Source organism: Lathamus discolor, chromosome 3 (assembly GCF_037157495.1).
Source record: "Lathamus discolor isolate bLatDis1 chromosome 3, bLatDis1.hap1, whole genome shotgun sequence".
In the NCBI taxonomy this organism is placed as follows: domain Eukaryota; kingdom Metazoa; phylum Chordata; class Aves; order Psittaciformes; family Psittacidae; genus Lathamus; species Lathamus discolor.
The window spans coordinates 3,057,721-3,075,368 of record NC_088886.1 but is presented as its reverse complement, the minus strand read 5'-3'; the positions used below and the strand labels follow the sequence as shown (position 1 = coordinate 3,075,368).

General features: G+C 44.0%; 1 protein-coding gene across 2 annotated transcripts in view; it reads left to right on the top strand.

The window, feature by feature from the left end:
* LOC136011410 (VWFA and cache domain-containing protein 1) overlaps positions 1 to 17,648 on the top strand; it is a 155,415-nt gene that overhangs the window by 22,271 nt on the left and 115,496 nt on the right. The gene's annotated exons all lie outside the window — the stretch shown is intronic.

The following is a 17,648-nucleotide window of genomic DNA, read 5'->3' as shown; positions in this document are numbered from 1 at the left end:
AACAAGTGGCTTGGCTAGAGAGCTTCTCAAGCTGATGCTTTGGCAAAGACAAATGTGCTATAACATGAAACTCAGCTATAAACTATAGCAAGACCCATTTGTGCATTGCAGCTTCAGACTTTTCTTGTTATTGCTGTCTCCAGCAGCTGGTGTTTGGGAAGTTGCATCCAGCTCTTCCCTTCCACGTGCAGTCAAGCATCAGGCAGCTGAGACCAAGTTAAACACAGGGAAACTCTTCATCAGGGGGGGAGTTTTCACCTCCTTGGTTTGGAAGCTCCATTCTTTTGAATGGAGATGATTTAAAATAAACTTGTCCCACCTTTAGCACTGAACAAAAGGGGATTTACTGTAAAAATAGAAGTGAGCCCTCAAGCCAAGCCACAACCCAGTGCCAGCATCCCCATCCCAACCTGCCCCAGGAGAGCTCAACAGCAGCCAAAAAAACAAATGCAGTTTGCAGCTTGGATACTTTATCTTGCCTTATAGCCAAATGATGGAAACACTAATGATGATCTCTAAATCTTGTTTCCATGGCAAGAACTGCTATTGGGCAAATGCAGTTCACCACAGGCACCCTGTAGGATGATTCCCATGCTCTTCTCCTCTGAACTCGCCACATTATTGTGCTCCATCTCACACAGAGAACCTCAGCAATCCAACCAGTTTGATCTACTATTATGGTACCATTGCTTTGCCCTGACACAAGCAGTCGCAACAGGAGTTGCAGGGATGGTTTGCATGCTTGGCAGAGAAAGTAGGGGTGCATTTGCATTTGGTATGTGATAAAGTTGGGCTTTCTGCTCATTATTTCTAAGGTTGCTCCATGAGATGGGAATTGCATGCTTTCTGCCAGCCAGTAATCACATCTTGCACTTTTATGGCATCTCTGCTCTGGAGTTCTTAGGGTATTTTTAAAACATTAGCTAATTACGTGTGACAACACAGCTGTCAGATAGGGAGATGAAGGGATAAAGCAGCAGCAAACTTCCCCCGGTGCTGGAATAGAGCCATGTGCTGGCTGCTGCCAGCAGGGAAAACAGCAGCTCTGGGAAGGGAATGGAGCAGGGAGTCCAACAGGATGGGAAATGTAGATCCCTAAAAATGGAGTTTGAGAGCTGCATGGGGTTACCCCAGCTGAGATTTGTCAGGTGCTCTCTGGCATGGGCTCTGTGACATCCTTAAAGTCATATTTGCCATACTATTATTTTTCTCTCTATTAAGAGGAAGGCACTAAAACAATGGCAGAGTGACATCCCCCAACCCCAGAGGAGGGCTCAGACCTTCAGCTTCCTTTCATAAGGAAACCTGTTATTTTTGCAGTGTTTTCCACCATGTGTCTGAGATAGGTGAGCTTGAAGGGTGGCTGGAGGGACTCTCTCCTCTGTGGCTCTGCTATTTCTGAGGTCCAGTTTGGAAACCTCTGACAGACATTTGCTCGGTGCATTGAGAGAATTGTCCTGAATGACTTGTTCGAGCAACTCCAGAGGAGGCCACGGGGATGCTGCAAGGGCTGGAGCAGCTCTGCTCTGGAGCCAGGCTGAGAGAGCTGGGCTGGGTCAGCCTGAAGAAGAGAAGGCTCCTGAAGAGGAGACCTTAGAGCAGCTCCAGTGCCTAAAGGGGCTACAGGAAAGCTGGAGAGGGGCTTTGGACAAGGGCCTGTAGGGACAGGACAACGGGAATGGCTTTAACCTGCCAGAGGGGAGACTGAGCTGAGCTCTTAGGCAGAAGCTCTTTCCTGTGATGGTGCTGAGGCGCTGGCACAGGGTGCCCAGAGAAGCCGTGGCTGCCCCATCCCTGGAAGAGCAGGTACTGTAAGTGCATTAAAAGTACTCATCTCTAACCTACATGAGTCCAAAGATAAAAATAGGGAGAGCATCTGGAAGGTGACACCCAAGGAAGGGAGCAGGAGACAAGAGCTATTTGTGTACGGGAACAATGCTGGCACAAAGAACATATGGACAAAAATTGACCAAAGACATTTGAACAGGAGGTCAGACCATCTCCAGTCACCATCACATGGTGTTTTGGAAGGTCAGCCCAAAAGGAAGAATACTGTACAGAAAAGCAGCTGGATCTTGGCCTGCAAAACCAGAGGCTTGGCCACTCTGAACCAATGAGTCCCTCCTGGTCCCTGTTTCCTGCATTTCTACGGTCTTAGCAACCAACAGCAGGACAAATAAAACATTAAATACCACCACAAGGCAACCACAGGGCAGAGCTGGCACATATATGGGGGTGTGGGGTGCTCTGGGGAAATCAGAGCCTGTGTGTGGAGGCAAATCGAATGCTGAGGCAGAGCAGTGGTTGGGGTGGGATTTGGTGCAGTTTATGATTATGGGTGAGGAGCATGGGGTTTATTTCTGTTTTGCTTTCGCTATGTTTGGTGTTCTATATTTCAGACCATCTTATTACAGAGAGCTGCAAACTGCTCATTTGGGGTTTTGTAAGCTGGGGCAACACCTTCCTTAAGAAGTGTCTCTGAAAGGCAACTTTGATCCATATTAGTGTGGCAAAGGGCCTGAATCTGAATCGGGCACCATGAAGCCAGTACTGCTCCACGGTATTCATAGGTCATGGAATCACAGAGTGACTTGGGTTGGAAGGAAAACCTTACAAACTTAAAGCTCATCCAGCTCCAACCCCTGCCACGGGCAGGGACCCCTTCCACTGGAGCAGCTTGCTCCAAGCCCCTGTGTCCAACCTGGCCTTGAGCACTGCCAGGGATGGGGCAGCCACAGCTTCTCTGGGCACCCTGTGCCAGCGCCTCAGCACCCTCACAGGGAAGAGCTTCTGCCTAAGAGCTCATCTCAGTCTCCCCTCTGGCAGGTTAAAGCCATTCCCCCTTGGCCTGTCCCTACAGGCCCTTGTCCAAAGCCCCTCTCCAGGTTTCCTGTAAGCCCCCTTTACGTATTGGAGGACTGCCTATAGCCTTCTCTTCTGCAGGCTGGTGAGTTTGCTTCAAGTACCAAGCCACTTTAAAAAAAAGGTCGTTTTATTCCAGTAGAGCAAAGGGTTAAAGCCTTCATTACAAGATCAGAAATTAGATTAGGAATAAATCATAGAAACTCAAAGACAATTAGAAGGTACTTTGTAATCATCCCTTGTTCTCGCTGTCATGCAGGGTTTCCCTGCAGTCATCTGCAGAGAGGAGCAAGGCAGAGCACAGCCTCCCCTCTGGATTTCTTTGAAGCCTGGCTTAGCCCCTGGGCAGAGCTGCAGCTCAGCACAACCCCTGCATGGTCCTGCAGGATGGCTCATCTCAGGTGCCCCAGGCTAGCACAACCCTTCTCCTCCTCTTCCTCCAGGCAAAATCACCTCTGCCAGCTCCCTGTAGCTTCCTGCCTCCTCCTTCCTGCCTAAATTGTTATACTCCCAAGCTCTGCTTCATGGGCTCTTTGCACAGACACTGTAGCAGATGGGTAAAATGTTGTGAGAGCCCTGAGTCCATCCCTAATCCCTGCTCAGCTCGTGGCCTTTGGCCTGCCCAGTCCCACAGCTCTGCTCCAGGACTCAGAAATTGTCCCAGTCAATTCCAGTCAAACCGGATGAGCCAGAAATGTGTGGAAGCCGCTGGTACCTGCTGTGGTGGAGGCCCAGCCAGCCTGACCGCATCGTGGCATTCGGCAAGATGCCCTGACACGGAGGAGGCTCCCAGAGGAGCTTTGCTCTCCACGAAATAGTGTGTGTGTGTGTGTGTGGGGGGAGTTTGAAGCAGCCAAAGACCAAAATGCAGTCTTCAATCTAATGAAATTATGTCATTTTCTGTGCTACCCACCTTCAAACGCTGTGTCTTTACTAATGTCTTTTACAATTCATTCTCCCACCTCTGCGGGAGCTGCTGACCTCCCCTACTATATTGCCTCCAGATGTCCAGGAGAGAGCAGGGTGAGTTATCCCCACACGCTCCTCACCCCCTGCTCAGCTGGTGAAGCTCTGACCCCTCTTGTTAATGTTGTATTTCCGATCAGTTTGAGTAAGCATCACCCACAGCACCCATCAGAAAGATGGTCCCACCGCCTCCATCCCAGGCTGCTCTTTCCCTTCCCATCCCCTTAGAACCATCTTGGGAGAACTAGGGAGGGTTTACATGAGTTGCTTTCCCCTACCCCCCAGTGATTGAAGTTTAACCCAGATGGGTTGTTTTAAGTTGGACTTGGATCACTGAGATGACCTCTGCAAACACAGCACATGTTGGGGTGGCCATGGCAGGGACCTGCAGGGTGAGGAGGAGGGATGCAACCCAGTGTCCTCCAGGCTGATAACCTCTAGAACTGCATATTGTGGTTTAAGCCATGACTGCTATAGCTGAACCCAGGACACTGCATAAAGCAGGAGAAATGCTAGCTTCAGGGCAAAAAGCTTTTAAAAAGGGAAGTAACTGAAAACCAGCAGGTGAGAGCCCTGTGCTCACTCCCATTTTGCATCATAATGGCTCTTCTTGCTGCATCCTGGGTAGCAGAAGTATGCCAACATGAGGCTTTTCCATGCAGTTTTTATCTGCATCAGTATTCTAGGCTGCTTTTTTATTCGCTCCAGATGGGCTACAATAGCTTCCTATCTTCCTTCTTTGGTCTTTTTATCTTTTATTTCAATCCAAACAATTCCTGCGCTTCTTGCCAAACTATATATTGTATCACATTCTTTCCCCCTTCAGACACAATATCCTCCTTGACCCAGGCTGGCATGTTTCCACCTGCCCTGTTGTGTCTATTCCTTCCACAAACTCTTATTTCAGCATTGAAAGCAGAACCAGAGGGATGTGATATCCTGTTGTCTGTCATCCCAGTCACATAAAGTGTCTCTTTGACATTAGGGGAACAAATTTGCATTGCCTAAACCTCTGCAGCCACCCAGTAGGGCTGGACTGAGGCCATCACTTTAATGGAAACTTTGGTACCTGCTTTCATAAAATCCCAGACTGGTTTGGGTTGGAAGGGAGCTTAAAGCTCATCCAGTTCCAACCCATGCCATGGGCAGGGACACCTTCTACTAGAGCAGCTTGCTCCAAGCCCCTGTGTCCAACCTGGCCTTGAGCACTGCCAGGGATGGGGCAGCCACAGCTTCTCTGGGCACCCTGTGCCAGCACGTCAGCACTCTCACATATACCTCCTTTAAACGTCCCTTTTAAGGGAAAGTTCTGTTTGCATGTACACCCAACCTCTCCAGGTTAAATCCTGCAGTTTCACAGAGCTGCATGTGCCAAAAAGTACATTTTACATCTCTAAATTGTTTCTGCTTAACAAGTCAGGGCAGTGTTTAATTGTGTTGATACACCTCTGACTTCCAACACTGTCTACTTTTGAGCAAAAAGGTATTTCTATTCTATTCTTTGTTCCAGTTTGTTATTTCTCATCTTCAATGGCAAGAAGAAAATTGTGAAGACACTTTTTGAGTGTTTCTGTGCACATTTTCAATATTTCCAATGTCATCTCTTACTCTTTTGAGGTAAAGCTAAGGGTAGCCTGCATAGAGGAATAAATGAAAGCTACCCTGCTGATGAAGAGTATTTGAGGTACTGAGGATGCTATCTTACTGTCATTCATCAGCAGATCTCAATGCCAGGCTATGGTCCCATATAGCTGTGATAATTTAATTTAACAAATTATACTGGATTCGCTGTCAACACTTCTGTTTGCTGGTATTTTTTACAATTTATTTTACATGGACAATCCAACAGAGAAATGAAAAGTGAGCAGATTCTTCTCATAGCTAAAAAATCAAAAGAGAAACTGCTCTACTGATACATTCAAATTAATTTGACTTTGAAGTCAACACTATTTCAAGCAAACCATAATACTGGAGTAATTTACTATCATGGCTAGTGAGTTAATCTGGTCCACAGGCTTGTGAGGGGTTTTCTGACATTAATGATGTGCAAGGAGGAAGAACCTGGTTTGACCCTTGCTATGAAGGAATATTCAGGAATTGTCACTGGCATCATTTGGACAACTTAAAATACATTTCATATCACCATGGCAAATCCTTAATATGGAGCTAGTTACACTAGGGGAAGATGCATTTAAACTGCCCTTTTGGGGATAGAATTATTAAATAGATATTTACTTCTCACAAGCTAAGTTTTTCTTCCCTAGAGGTGCCTGTTTAACCTGGGATAATTTGTGGCTGTTTGTAGTTAAGGAAAGCATCTTAATGTTGTTCTCTAAGGAGCTTTGACTTGACGTTCTGTTTTAACAGATACACTTCCTATAAGAACAATGCAATTTAAATGTGCTTAATTGCTAAAGAATACGTAAGAGAAGTGAAAGAATTAATGTATTTATAGACTCGGACCCAAACAAGTGCCAGCTAAAAGATAGACTGTTATCTGTGGCTTTGCTCTGATGTATCTGAAGCTGTTGTCTCCATGGCCCCGTCCTAATTTGTCATTCGCACTGGAAAGCAACTAAAGGGTCTGCTGGGACATCCTTTCAATGCTGCTGTTGAAAAAGGCCATTTTCTTTGCAAGCCATTTGTCTCTGCCTTATCTATAGCAGCAGGAGGTATGGTTGCACGTCTATCATATTTTAAAGGGCCATTGGAGATAAGATGATCAAAAGAACTCAGACTCCTTGCAACCACTTGAGTCCAACAAGCTGTGTATATCCAGTATGATGAATGGATTGTTCTACTTTTTTCTTATTTTAAATGTAGTCATTTCCAGTAAGACTGTTGGGTACAAACATGTTCTACAGAGTATGAATATACTTAATATATATATATACATACATATATATATGAATATACAGTGGCTGAGCAGTGTTGCATATATAATTAATCAATAAGGGTATCAGGAGCATTTTATAAATGAGAAGTATTCCTCTATCTTTGAATTATTACCTATAACTTTGTAAGGGGCTTTGTGGAAGGTCCCCACCAATTTTCACAATGCACTAACATTAATTTCCTATTCACTTGTCAGTAGGTACAGATAGGCACCTATAAACTGCCTATCTAATGAGTCATACTAAAGAAATCACATGCATTAGACGTTTCATTTTTATTAGGGTAAAGATCATCTCCATCAATGCATGGGGAACACTGTTATTTAGCATGCATCAAACATTCATTGCTTGAATTAAGGCAGTTTTTCAAGCAGAGATTGAGACAAACCCACAGCTGGTCCAGGCTTCGTGGCTGTCATAAAGCAACTCGGCATCCATGGTGGCAGAGCTCTACAAAATGTACTGTCTGGGCTGTGAAATACAGTCTTGCCACTTCCATTAAAAAGGATGATCTGGACACACTGAGCCTACACACACACACACACATATATATATATATACAGATTCCTTGCTGGGAAGGCTAATGGTGCCCATACACACTAGCCAAATCACTGTAATGTTTCCTGTGGAGTTGTGATCTCATTAGCTATCATTGTACCACATTCCTTTGAACTTCCTCCTGCTGCAATGAAGACATGGAAAAACTTCAGACAAGTTCAGTCACGTATTAACAAAGGATTCATTACCAATATTAATTTCTTTCCTTAATGCCATGGAGGGACTTAGTATTTCTACTAGCTTTTTGGTCTTTAATGGTGAACTCTCATCTTCTTCTTGAATAGGATGTTCTCCAGGACTGTCAAACACCTTCAGAGTGAACATGCTTTCTTGACTGCACTTTCAAACCTGCCAGCACAGGGAGAAATTATAAGCAAAGTCAAGCTACAATTACATTATGTATTGCCTTTGCTGTCATCAGCCAATCTACTAAATGAACCTTTAAAAATGTTATTAATGTTCTTGTCTACCCTCTGACCCTAATATTGTCTTCACTCCTGAGCAGGGCTGCAAGTAATGGCCAGTGACATTTAAATCAATCCCCTAGCAAGAGCTGTTTCATATGTGTAAGATTCAACGTTCACAATTTAGAGCATGAATAACTGGAAAATAAAGGTCTGTTTCTTTACCACATCTCAGCTGTTCATTAGGTGGTGGAGCTGAAGCCTGTGATAAGAATCAGAAGGCAGAGCCAAACTGATAACTATTGTAATCCTGTTGATGGAAGGAAAAGAAAACCAGCTGGGATTTTTCACTCTTTGTTTCTTTAATTAAGTCTAGACTGTATGTGTTGTGCAGCTTGGAAATAGTCCTCATATTGCATTCTGGTTATGATGTCAATAATCAAATTAAAAGAATGAGCAGAGAATGGATTTAGGAAAAGAAATACCTGATTTGCAGACCCATGTTGCTTAACAGAGCATCACTTCAAAGACAGAAATGTTCTTTCTTGCCAGTTGGTAACATTTATTCTAGCCAGCACTTCTGGTTCCCAGGAAACTAGAATTTTCCATAACTAACAGCAGAGAAGTGATGTGGATGAGATCTCGCTTCCTGCTTTCTTGGCTTTCCATTTGAAAAATAGAATACTTGTTTCAGCCTTCAAAAGGATTTCTTAAGTGAATCACATATAGTGTAAATATAAAGCAACCGCAGAGTTTTAGAATCTCTAGTGTGAGGTTTCAGTCTTCACAGTTTGTACATAATTTCAATCTGTTCATAGGTATTTTCTTTTAAAAGCCTATCTTTAATAGCATAACTAAGGCTTCAAGCATATAATGACTTATGTATGTGTCTAACCAGGTTAGAATTTCAGATGTGTGTCTGTGTACTCTAAATATAGTAAAGTAGCAGCAGGATTGGAGTTTTCTGTTGTTATTCGATGTAACAAAGAAGAAATAGCAATGGACAAAGAGTAAGCCAAAATAAAGCCTGTGGAGGCATGGAGTAATATGTCATGTTAATTGGATAGTGTGAAGAGTCCCTGCCCGTGACAGGGGGTTGGAACTGGATGATCTCAAGATTCTTTCCAACCCAAACCATTCTATGATTCTGTGATATGCAGAGATCACTCCTTCGGTCTGCTTCTCTGTTAGGTGCAGTACTTAAATCAACACCTCATCTAATCACAAGTCACATTTTAGAGGAGCATGTCTGTAGGTACGATTGGTCATCGTCAAGTGACAGTGACATTTACTGTTTTTTTTATTCAAGAGAAGTCTTTTAAGAGCAAGTATGTGACTGGATCCTCTCATGCATACCAGAGGTGCATGTTTTGACTGTTCTTTAACTAGCCTATAAATGACCTGTTTAATAAGCAGGTAGACTGAATAGCTTAGAACATACAGTTATATTCCAAATGCAGACTTAAAACCACTCCTTATGTGGCTTTAAAATGTTTTGTCTAAAATGAGGGTGTGTCATAATCTGCTATTTTCCATCAAGCTGGAAAATCTCTCAGACTTTTTTTCCTCTTTGTTTTAATCTTGTAGAATTACAAAACCTATAGATTCTGGTGCATTACAACCTTTCTGTTGGCAGACTTGTATGTATGCCACTGTTACTGGCAACAAAATTAATTACTATGCTTAAATGGGATCCTAATGCTGTAGTTTACAATCCTGTCCACAGGAAACCTGCAGTTTGCAGTGATTAAGCAAGTCTAAGATTTTGCAGGAATAAATCCTACTAGGAAAAGTAGATGTCATACATAGCCACAGTGGTGAGATGAGATTGGAGGGGGTTACAGAAAAAGGATAGATCTTAACAATGTAGGAAATCTGTGACCAAACCAAAGATGGCAATATACTCTGAAAAAATACTGTCCAAAAAAAGGCAGCTATATCAATTTTCTTACCTTTGGTACTTCTTTACAGTCTGACACTGATTCACTCTGTTGGCATTCCTCAGAAGAAAGCAAATTCTACCTTTACACTCGTATCTCCCAAGATAGCAACATTCAAGTCAGTATTTTTTGGCTATTAGAATACGCATTTCCTTTACTTCCATAGGACCTAATGAGTGGCCAAATTCCAAACCACTGAGCTGGATACCCTGAAAACATAACTACCTGCAGATGGTGTCATTTAATTTAGGTGCACATTAGATATTCCTAAAATGTAATAAAAGAAAATTCCACTTATTGACTGCCTAATTTCAGAGACCATAACCAGCTCAAGGTGTTCCCAGAGCACAGGCTATGGTGGGGATCCCACTGCAGCCTGGCTGCTAAAGGCTAAAGAATTCCAGATGTGCTGGGGCAGAGGAGGGGGACAGGGAGCGTGTGACTCCAGGCACAGAGGAGGGTGTTCATTAGGCAGGAAAGAGCCCTGGATTTTGGCCTTAGTTCTTGGGATTATATTTTAATCAATGGTTGTTGAATGTAAAATGCGGAAGAGAGGAGCAGAACCCGGTGGCCAGGCTCAGAAACTTGGCTGCTGAGTGATGTATCCAGTGCAGTGGGCAAGCTGTTGATCCAGGTGGACACCATTGGGCTGTCTCCTGAGAAGGTGGTGACACAGCATGGAGATGACTGTCACCCAGCATGGTGGGTGGGTGGAAATCCACCCTGCCATAGCTTCAGAAAGGACTTCCCAGAACAGCAGGAGATGGAGAAAGAGGGACCTGGGTCCTTCCGAATATGGAATCCCAAATCACTAATGTGCTCCTTAGCGACCTCCTCCATGCCTGGCTGCATCCCTCACCCAGATGGGCTGGTGAAACCTGTTAGACAGCACATTCTCCTTACCCTGCTCTCCTCCTGCTTGCTCACAACCCTTCCCAAACCCTGTTTGTGTGCTGGAAGTGGGAGATTTGAATTCCATGTGCTTTGGAATGACCGTGTTGGCAGGAGCACACTGCATCTTTTGCTTAATTAGAGAGCATCTTCTCGGAGGCAAAGATCTTGTCAGCCTGTTTACCAAGTGATCCACAAGCCATTGCAGGAGGTCTAGAAGTTATTACTTTACCCTGCAAGCCTTGCCTCGCACATGGCCAGGCCCTAGGTGACAGTGATATTAATAGCAGTGCAATACTGTGTTTAAAGTGTCTGCTCAGCATTTAGAGGGAGATTCAGATCAGGGACCTCAAGGAATCCCCATGACAGGGACAGCTGAGATATATACTGTTTCCCAAGAAGCAGGAGAAAGACGGGTGGCTGTCACCACTGCAAATACTTCCATCCAATTGATCTCACTGTGACAAAGTGACACTCTTTTGCTTTGGGTGATCACCCTCCTATGCCCTTAAAAAGTGCTTGCTGCTATTTTTATGTTCAATCCTGTGGCAAGACATGGTGCCCCAACCAAGATAACTGCCCCTTGTCACAAGATGGGAGTGCAGGAGTGCATGGAAGGTACACCAGAACTTTTTCTGTTTTCAAATGCTAAAAATGAGGCTATTTTAATTTCAAGAATGAAGCCAAAAAAAGAAGGAAAGGGCAACAAAACTATGGTGCCATGAATTCCATGGCATCGACATGAAGATAAAGGAAGAGATGCAGAAGGAAGATAAAGAGATTAGAGTATCAGAATTATTACAAGCAGTGCCTCTAGCAGTGCCTGTTCCCAAGGCTGCCTGCCGTTTCTCAATGATAAGATCCAGGTTTTCAGGTTGTTTTTCGCCCTCTTCTATTTGTGCTGGGAAGCTCCTAGCTATTTTTTGCTTTAGACTCCAAGATATTCATGCTGAAGGGCTCAGCCATTTCTACAAATAGGGTTATAGGAAACTATAAATGAAGTTTTGTTGAGGAAAGAGAAAAGCTGAGGTTGGTTGAGTTTTGCCACACTGGCCTAGAGTGTGCCCTTTGATACACCTAGGAAAATCCAGCCAAATTAGAAGTCTCTGAACAAACTATGGCTTGCGTACAATCAGTGAGTCTTTGCTAGATTCTGGCAGCTCCAAGGGTGGAACATACTGTAAAAAGGCAGTGATTCTCATAACTGAGGTAGAGGTATGTGGTTTTTATGTGATCTGTAAAAAGTTTGATACTGAATGTAATGAGGGGTCAAAACCTGGAGAGGGGCTTTGGACAAGGGCCTGTAGGGACAGGCCAAGGGGGAATGGCTTTAACCTGCCAGAGGGGAGACTGAGATGAGCTCTTAGGCAGAAGCTCTTCCCTGTGAGGGTGCTGAGGCGCTGGCACAGGGTGCCCAGAGAAGCTGTGGCTGCCCCATCCCTGGCAGTGCTCAAGGCCAGGTTGGACACAGGGGCTTGGAGCAAGCTGCTCCAGTGGAAGGGGTCCCTGCCCATGGCAGGGGTTGGAACTGGATGAGCTTTAAGCTCCCTTCCAACCCAAACCAGTCTGGGATTCTATGGATCTGGTGGGCCTAATCTGTTATCTGCTGCTGAAGCAAATATGTGGACTCACTCCAATGCAGGGTACTGCTGATGAAAGATGGTACTGAAATTGGAAACAAGTTTAACAAAAATATAAGAGCAAGCATCTGATGCTATTTTTAGAAACATTTTCCAGATTACTCTAAAATTATAGGAAAAATGCAAGTAACATGTTCAGATTTTAGCAATAATCTCACAAATAGTGTCTTCTAATCATGTTTGCTTTTCCTATTTGCTGTGTGTATCTAACACAGATGAGAAGAATCATGGAATAATTAAGAGATCAAGAAATGTGAATTGGAATCCTTTATTTCACAGCATGGACATGTCCTTTTATCCTTAAGTATGAAAAATGCTTAATAATCCATATGTCCTTGATTCAAGAGAGAACCATGGGTATTCAAAGAATTCCCTAAACATGTTTCAAATGTAGGTTGTGTCTCATTCATGATTTTCTTCAGTTATCATCTGGAGAACCAGGTCAGTCCTTAATGGGTGCCCCCCTGATGTGGGTACCATACTGCTAAAAGAGGTTATCCAAGGTAACAAAGAGCTAAAGGAGACCTCCTGAAGGCATCAGGTTGCTGGAGTAAGGAAAGCCTAGAGCTAGGGTGAGGTTGTGAGCCTATGAGACCACAGGTTTTAGAAGAGGCTCCAGCATGCTTGCCTTATGCTCAGGATCAGTCAGTGTGGGAAAGCACAGCAGAAACCTTGGGAATGTTCAGGTGTGGTACAGTAAGGACAGGATGAACACCCTGATGTCTGCTGTGGCTGATGAACTATTAACACCCTAACAGGCTGGTTCTCTCACAGGTATGTGATCCTATAAAGATCATGATTCATCAATTGCCATGGACTGTTGGACAAGTATTAACCCACCCCACACCCCCCCCCAAACATGCCATTTTCTTTTATGGTTATATGAATCTCAAACTTTTTGACTGCAACTTTCCTCCGCTGTCTAATCATCAGTCTCTTCTATATTGTGTTGTGTCTGTCATTTTTCCCATATGATGAACTTCTATTGTAACATCATGCTCCCCCAGTGGTTTTGTTTCATGAGAAAGAAGACTCTCTGAGGTGTGTCATACCCAGACCCCAATTAACTCTTTCTAGTGAAGGGTAAGAAACTGCTGGAGTCCCAGATAGCTCTGCAGGGGGAATTGGCTTTGTCTCCCATTTTCTCTCCTTGGGGCCCCTCCACCAGCTTGCAGTGCTCAACCCACCCCTTCCTACGGCTGTCCCTTCCAGTGTCTGGGCCTCTCCCTCTATTTAGCAATTCAGTGATGACAACTTGAAGCCTACAAGTTTGGTTTTTTTCTCACTTCATCTTTTATTTAGAATGTAGTATGGAATTAGCTGACCTGAAAGGAGACGACACCAATAGTGCTGTGATTTAGCTATGCTGCTAGCATCAGGCTTTTTCAAGGCCGAGCTGTACAGCTGGGCACAATGCTCACTTTGAAATCCCACACCACGCACGTGATGGCTTTCATTAAGAATATTGTCTGGTGATGATGGTGCTATGGAAAGAACGTTCTCATAGGCACACTTGGACCGGGGCTGGGGAGGGAGGAGACCGAGGCATTTTTTCCGTTTTCATTACTGATGGTAATCGATCGGGGATGGCTGATTAAATGGGCAGATGTTGCGCTGACTGTGAGATGAAGTTTGGAATTTAGAGTTCTACAAGCCCTCCATACGACACATGTCAAAATGGACACATATAAGGAGTACAGACTTGAGGACAGGGTTATATAAATGCCCTCCCAATCAGGAATTAATGGAGAATGTTCAAAGAACAAATATTTCCCGTGTATGACGTGATTTGTCATCTGCATACAAAGAAACAAGGGTTAGAGAAGCGGTTTCCAGATGCATTAATCAATTGCTACTTGAAATGTTCCATACCAAATTAACAAATAAGAGATGTAACCCTTGGCTTAGTCCTAACATGTCAGGATCTTCAACATGTAACTCGCAGGAGTGAGCAATGATGAAACTGATGGAGAAAGCAAGAACTGTAGCCAAAACTGAGACAAAGTTGCAACTTCCAGAGAAAACATTTAAAGGTATAATGAGAGGGATGGGAAACTGAAGGTGAAAATCAACATGGGGAAAGGAAGCCCCTCGGATTTAGCCTGTGAACAGCTTACTGGTGATCATGATCAAAACGAAGGCAAATGGAAAAGGAATCAGATGAGAAAGTAAAAGCAAAGCACATAAACTGGGAGAATCAAGAGGGAGACTGCAGCAAAGCAAAAAGTAGCAGCCTTGCTCAAACTTTCATTTTCCCTGTTTTAAATCTGGATTTATACCAAAAGAGTAAATTTAGGTTTTGCTTTGAGGTTAGAAACGAGAGCCACAATGTTTCTCAGTTCCTTTCTTGGTGGGTGACTGACTGTCACTCTGCCTCTATGGGGTTACTGGATGTACACTTTGCACACTACCAGTTAACAACAGGGCTACAGACAGGCAGAGAAGATCAGGCAGAAACTATGAGGCTGCCAAACAAGCATTCTGTCTACCCTATGATTTTTCAGAGCATATATTGTGTTGCTTGCAGGCGTGAAGGTCAGTGTCATGAAAGTAGTGCCACTTTCAAGGAGATTTTCCATAGTCGGACCAGTTTTTTTCAGCACATGCTTTTCCTGGTTCGCTAGGGGAATGCTACAAAGTGAAGCAAGCACAACAGCAATGGATACACTAAAGGGACCCCTGTATTCATGTGGCTCTGTGCCTGTATATACAGTTAGATCCGAGTTTTTAATGTATAAGTCAGTTATTTATCTGTAAAGGAACTTTAGAAGATGTATCAATAACGTCATGATCTCTACACAGTGTTATACACCCTGGGGTGAATTGGATGACTTGGTGTAACCCGTGGTTAATAAACCACATTGAATCATGTGCTACAGAAATAAATAGTGCTTTTCTTCGACGTTGTCACATGAACCAGCTCTTCTGGAGACATCTCACTTGTTCTGTTTCCCAGTGTTGCCATATACTGACCTATTCGGCATCTGCATGTGCTGCTGTCAAAAGCGTGTTTACTCCCACCATGGGGCTGGGATTTATATCTGACATATGTTCCTTTTCTTCCCATGCTCTAGCACTTAAACTTCAGATTGATTCTTTTTGTGCTCTTTAAAAAAAGCAGGGACATATTTCTAGTGTGGCCTCATTTTTGCAAATCTGCTGCATTATTGATGCCTAAAGGCTGTTAGCACAGCAGAAGCTTCATCTCTTCTTTGCATCTTGCTGGTCCTTTCCCTCTCCAGCCTGCAGCACATATATACACTTCTGGGGATGCCACCACCCTACAGCATGAAGCAAGGGCTATCCACCTCTTCTGCAAGGCTTATTCTAACACAAGAGGAGCCAGATTTAATTCACAGATTGTCAGCCTGACTGTCTAAGCCCAAGAAAGACCAGCCTGGTTTGAAAGGGCAATAAACATCAGGTTGTCAGAATTGGCAGGTTTGACTGGTGTCCTGTGACTTGAAACATCAAAATCTGAATTTTGGGGTTTTTTTTAGATATCCTATTATTTATTTTTTTTTTTCTCCTTTCATGGCATTTTGGATGAGGTGCTTCCTATTTTCTGTAAATATTTTCACACGTTAAAGCAAGCGTGTACAGCTGATTCAGAAACACCACCACTGGTGGTTAACTCAATGGCAATTCTGCACCAAGTCTACTTTCTGCGACCATGGACCAGCTCCACCACAAATACAGGGCCACTGGGGCTGCAGGGTGCAAGAAAGGGTTGCTAATGGCTGCTGTGCTCGAGGGTGGAAGCACAAAGTGTATGGGAACTCCAGGAGGAGTCTGGATTTGCCTCCAGGGCCATAGAGTGCATGAATTGAGATTGTACAGGAAAATGTTAAACCTGTTCAGTGGGTTCCCTCACCATGAGCAGGATCCCAGGGCTTTGGAACCAGAAGGACAATTGCTTCATTCATTTCCTGAAGTTAGCTTGTTAAAGAAGAAAGAAGACAGACTATTTGTAGCATTAACCTCGTGATTTCATGATCGGGTGCATAAATTGCATGACTTGGATAGCTTGAAATTCAGTGATGTTCCTAATGCAGCCGGCTACTGACTCAGCTCCAGCTGTGGCCTCGGTTTGATGGTATTTTATATGACAAAGTTTACAGAAGTGGAGTTTTCTTGTCAAACACGCAGTTAAGGTCAGAAATAAAGTAAAAACCCTGAGCAGTTTAGCCAAGATATTTGAAAACCACTCAGCTTTTCACTATAATTTAAAACCTTTGCATCCTACACTGGTGACTCTAATAAGAAATACATACAATGTAATAGGAAAATGACTAGTGCTGAGAGCAAATTTGGCTCAGTTTTGCTTCTCTCTCTCTTGGGCCCAGGGAAAATATTGCAACAGAAGGCCAAGGGCTTGAGCATGATGGAAAGAAAATTCCTTGCCTTTCAGGTAGCAAATGCTGCTTCAGCCGTGGAAATACAGGAAGCCAATCACGGCAGCTTTGAGGGGCACTGGGTTTGTTTTAGATTGCTTGTGCTAAACCTGCAAAGTTTAGCGCTGCTGAGGAAAAACTGAAGAAGTATATTATGTTAGAACCATAAATCCCCTAAAGGAACAAAAACCAAGGACAGGCTGATACAGCTTTTGCATAGGAAGAATTAAATTACATTTATTATAAGCAAACAAAATAGAGTTGGAAAGAAGGTCCCTTACAACAAAAGAGGATGGTAAAGCCTGACCCTGAGCAGTGCCAGCAGATGCTGCCCGGCAGCAGCCCTCTCCGACTGCAGAAGGCATTTGGGTCTGGCCCAGCTCCCACTTCTTTGCAGACAAGGACGGGGAATGGCTGCTGGCATCCAGCACCTGGGAGAAGTCAAGAAATCAGCCGTTAAAACAGATAGAAAACACGTTTCAAACAAATAGAATATTACCATACAATTATATGTGTTATGTTGTATTAGTTCTTAGATGAATCATTAACTCATGGAGTTAATGACAGCAGTTAAGGACACCGGTGGCTCTGGTAGGATGTAATTAACCAGCGAAGTGGGGATCAAAGCTATCTTTTGTCATTACAGGTAGGATTTCTTTACGAATTTTATACCCCTGCAGGGTTATGACATATCTTAAAGTTCTAATTAGTACAGAGCAAATCTAGAGGGTATGTGTTTTGAATGGGCCAAGTGTTTGGCTTCTTAGGCAGGGTGATTGCTGGGCAGAGCCACTGCCGGGTGCGGCACAAAGGGACCCCTGCTTTCATGCAGCAAATTTTATTCCCCTGGACGTGTTTTCCTAATACAACCCAGTGTTCATGCAAGGCTTTTGGCGTGTTCCTAATGAGGTGCATGATGAGGGGGGAAGGTGTAAGGTGTGAAGAAGATGATGGGTTGAGAAAAATGGGTGGCACAGGGTGCCCAGAGAAGCTGTGGCTGCCCCATCCCTGGCAGTGCTCAAGGCCAGGTTGGACACAGGGGCTTGGAGCAAGCTGCTCTAGTGGCAGGTGTTCTTGCCCTTGACAGGGGTTGGAACTG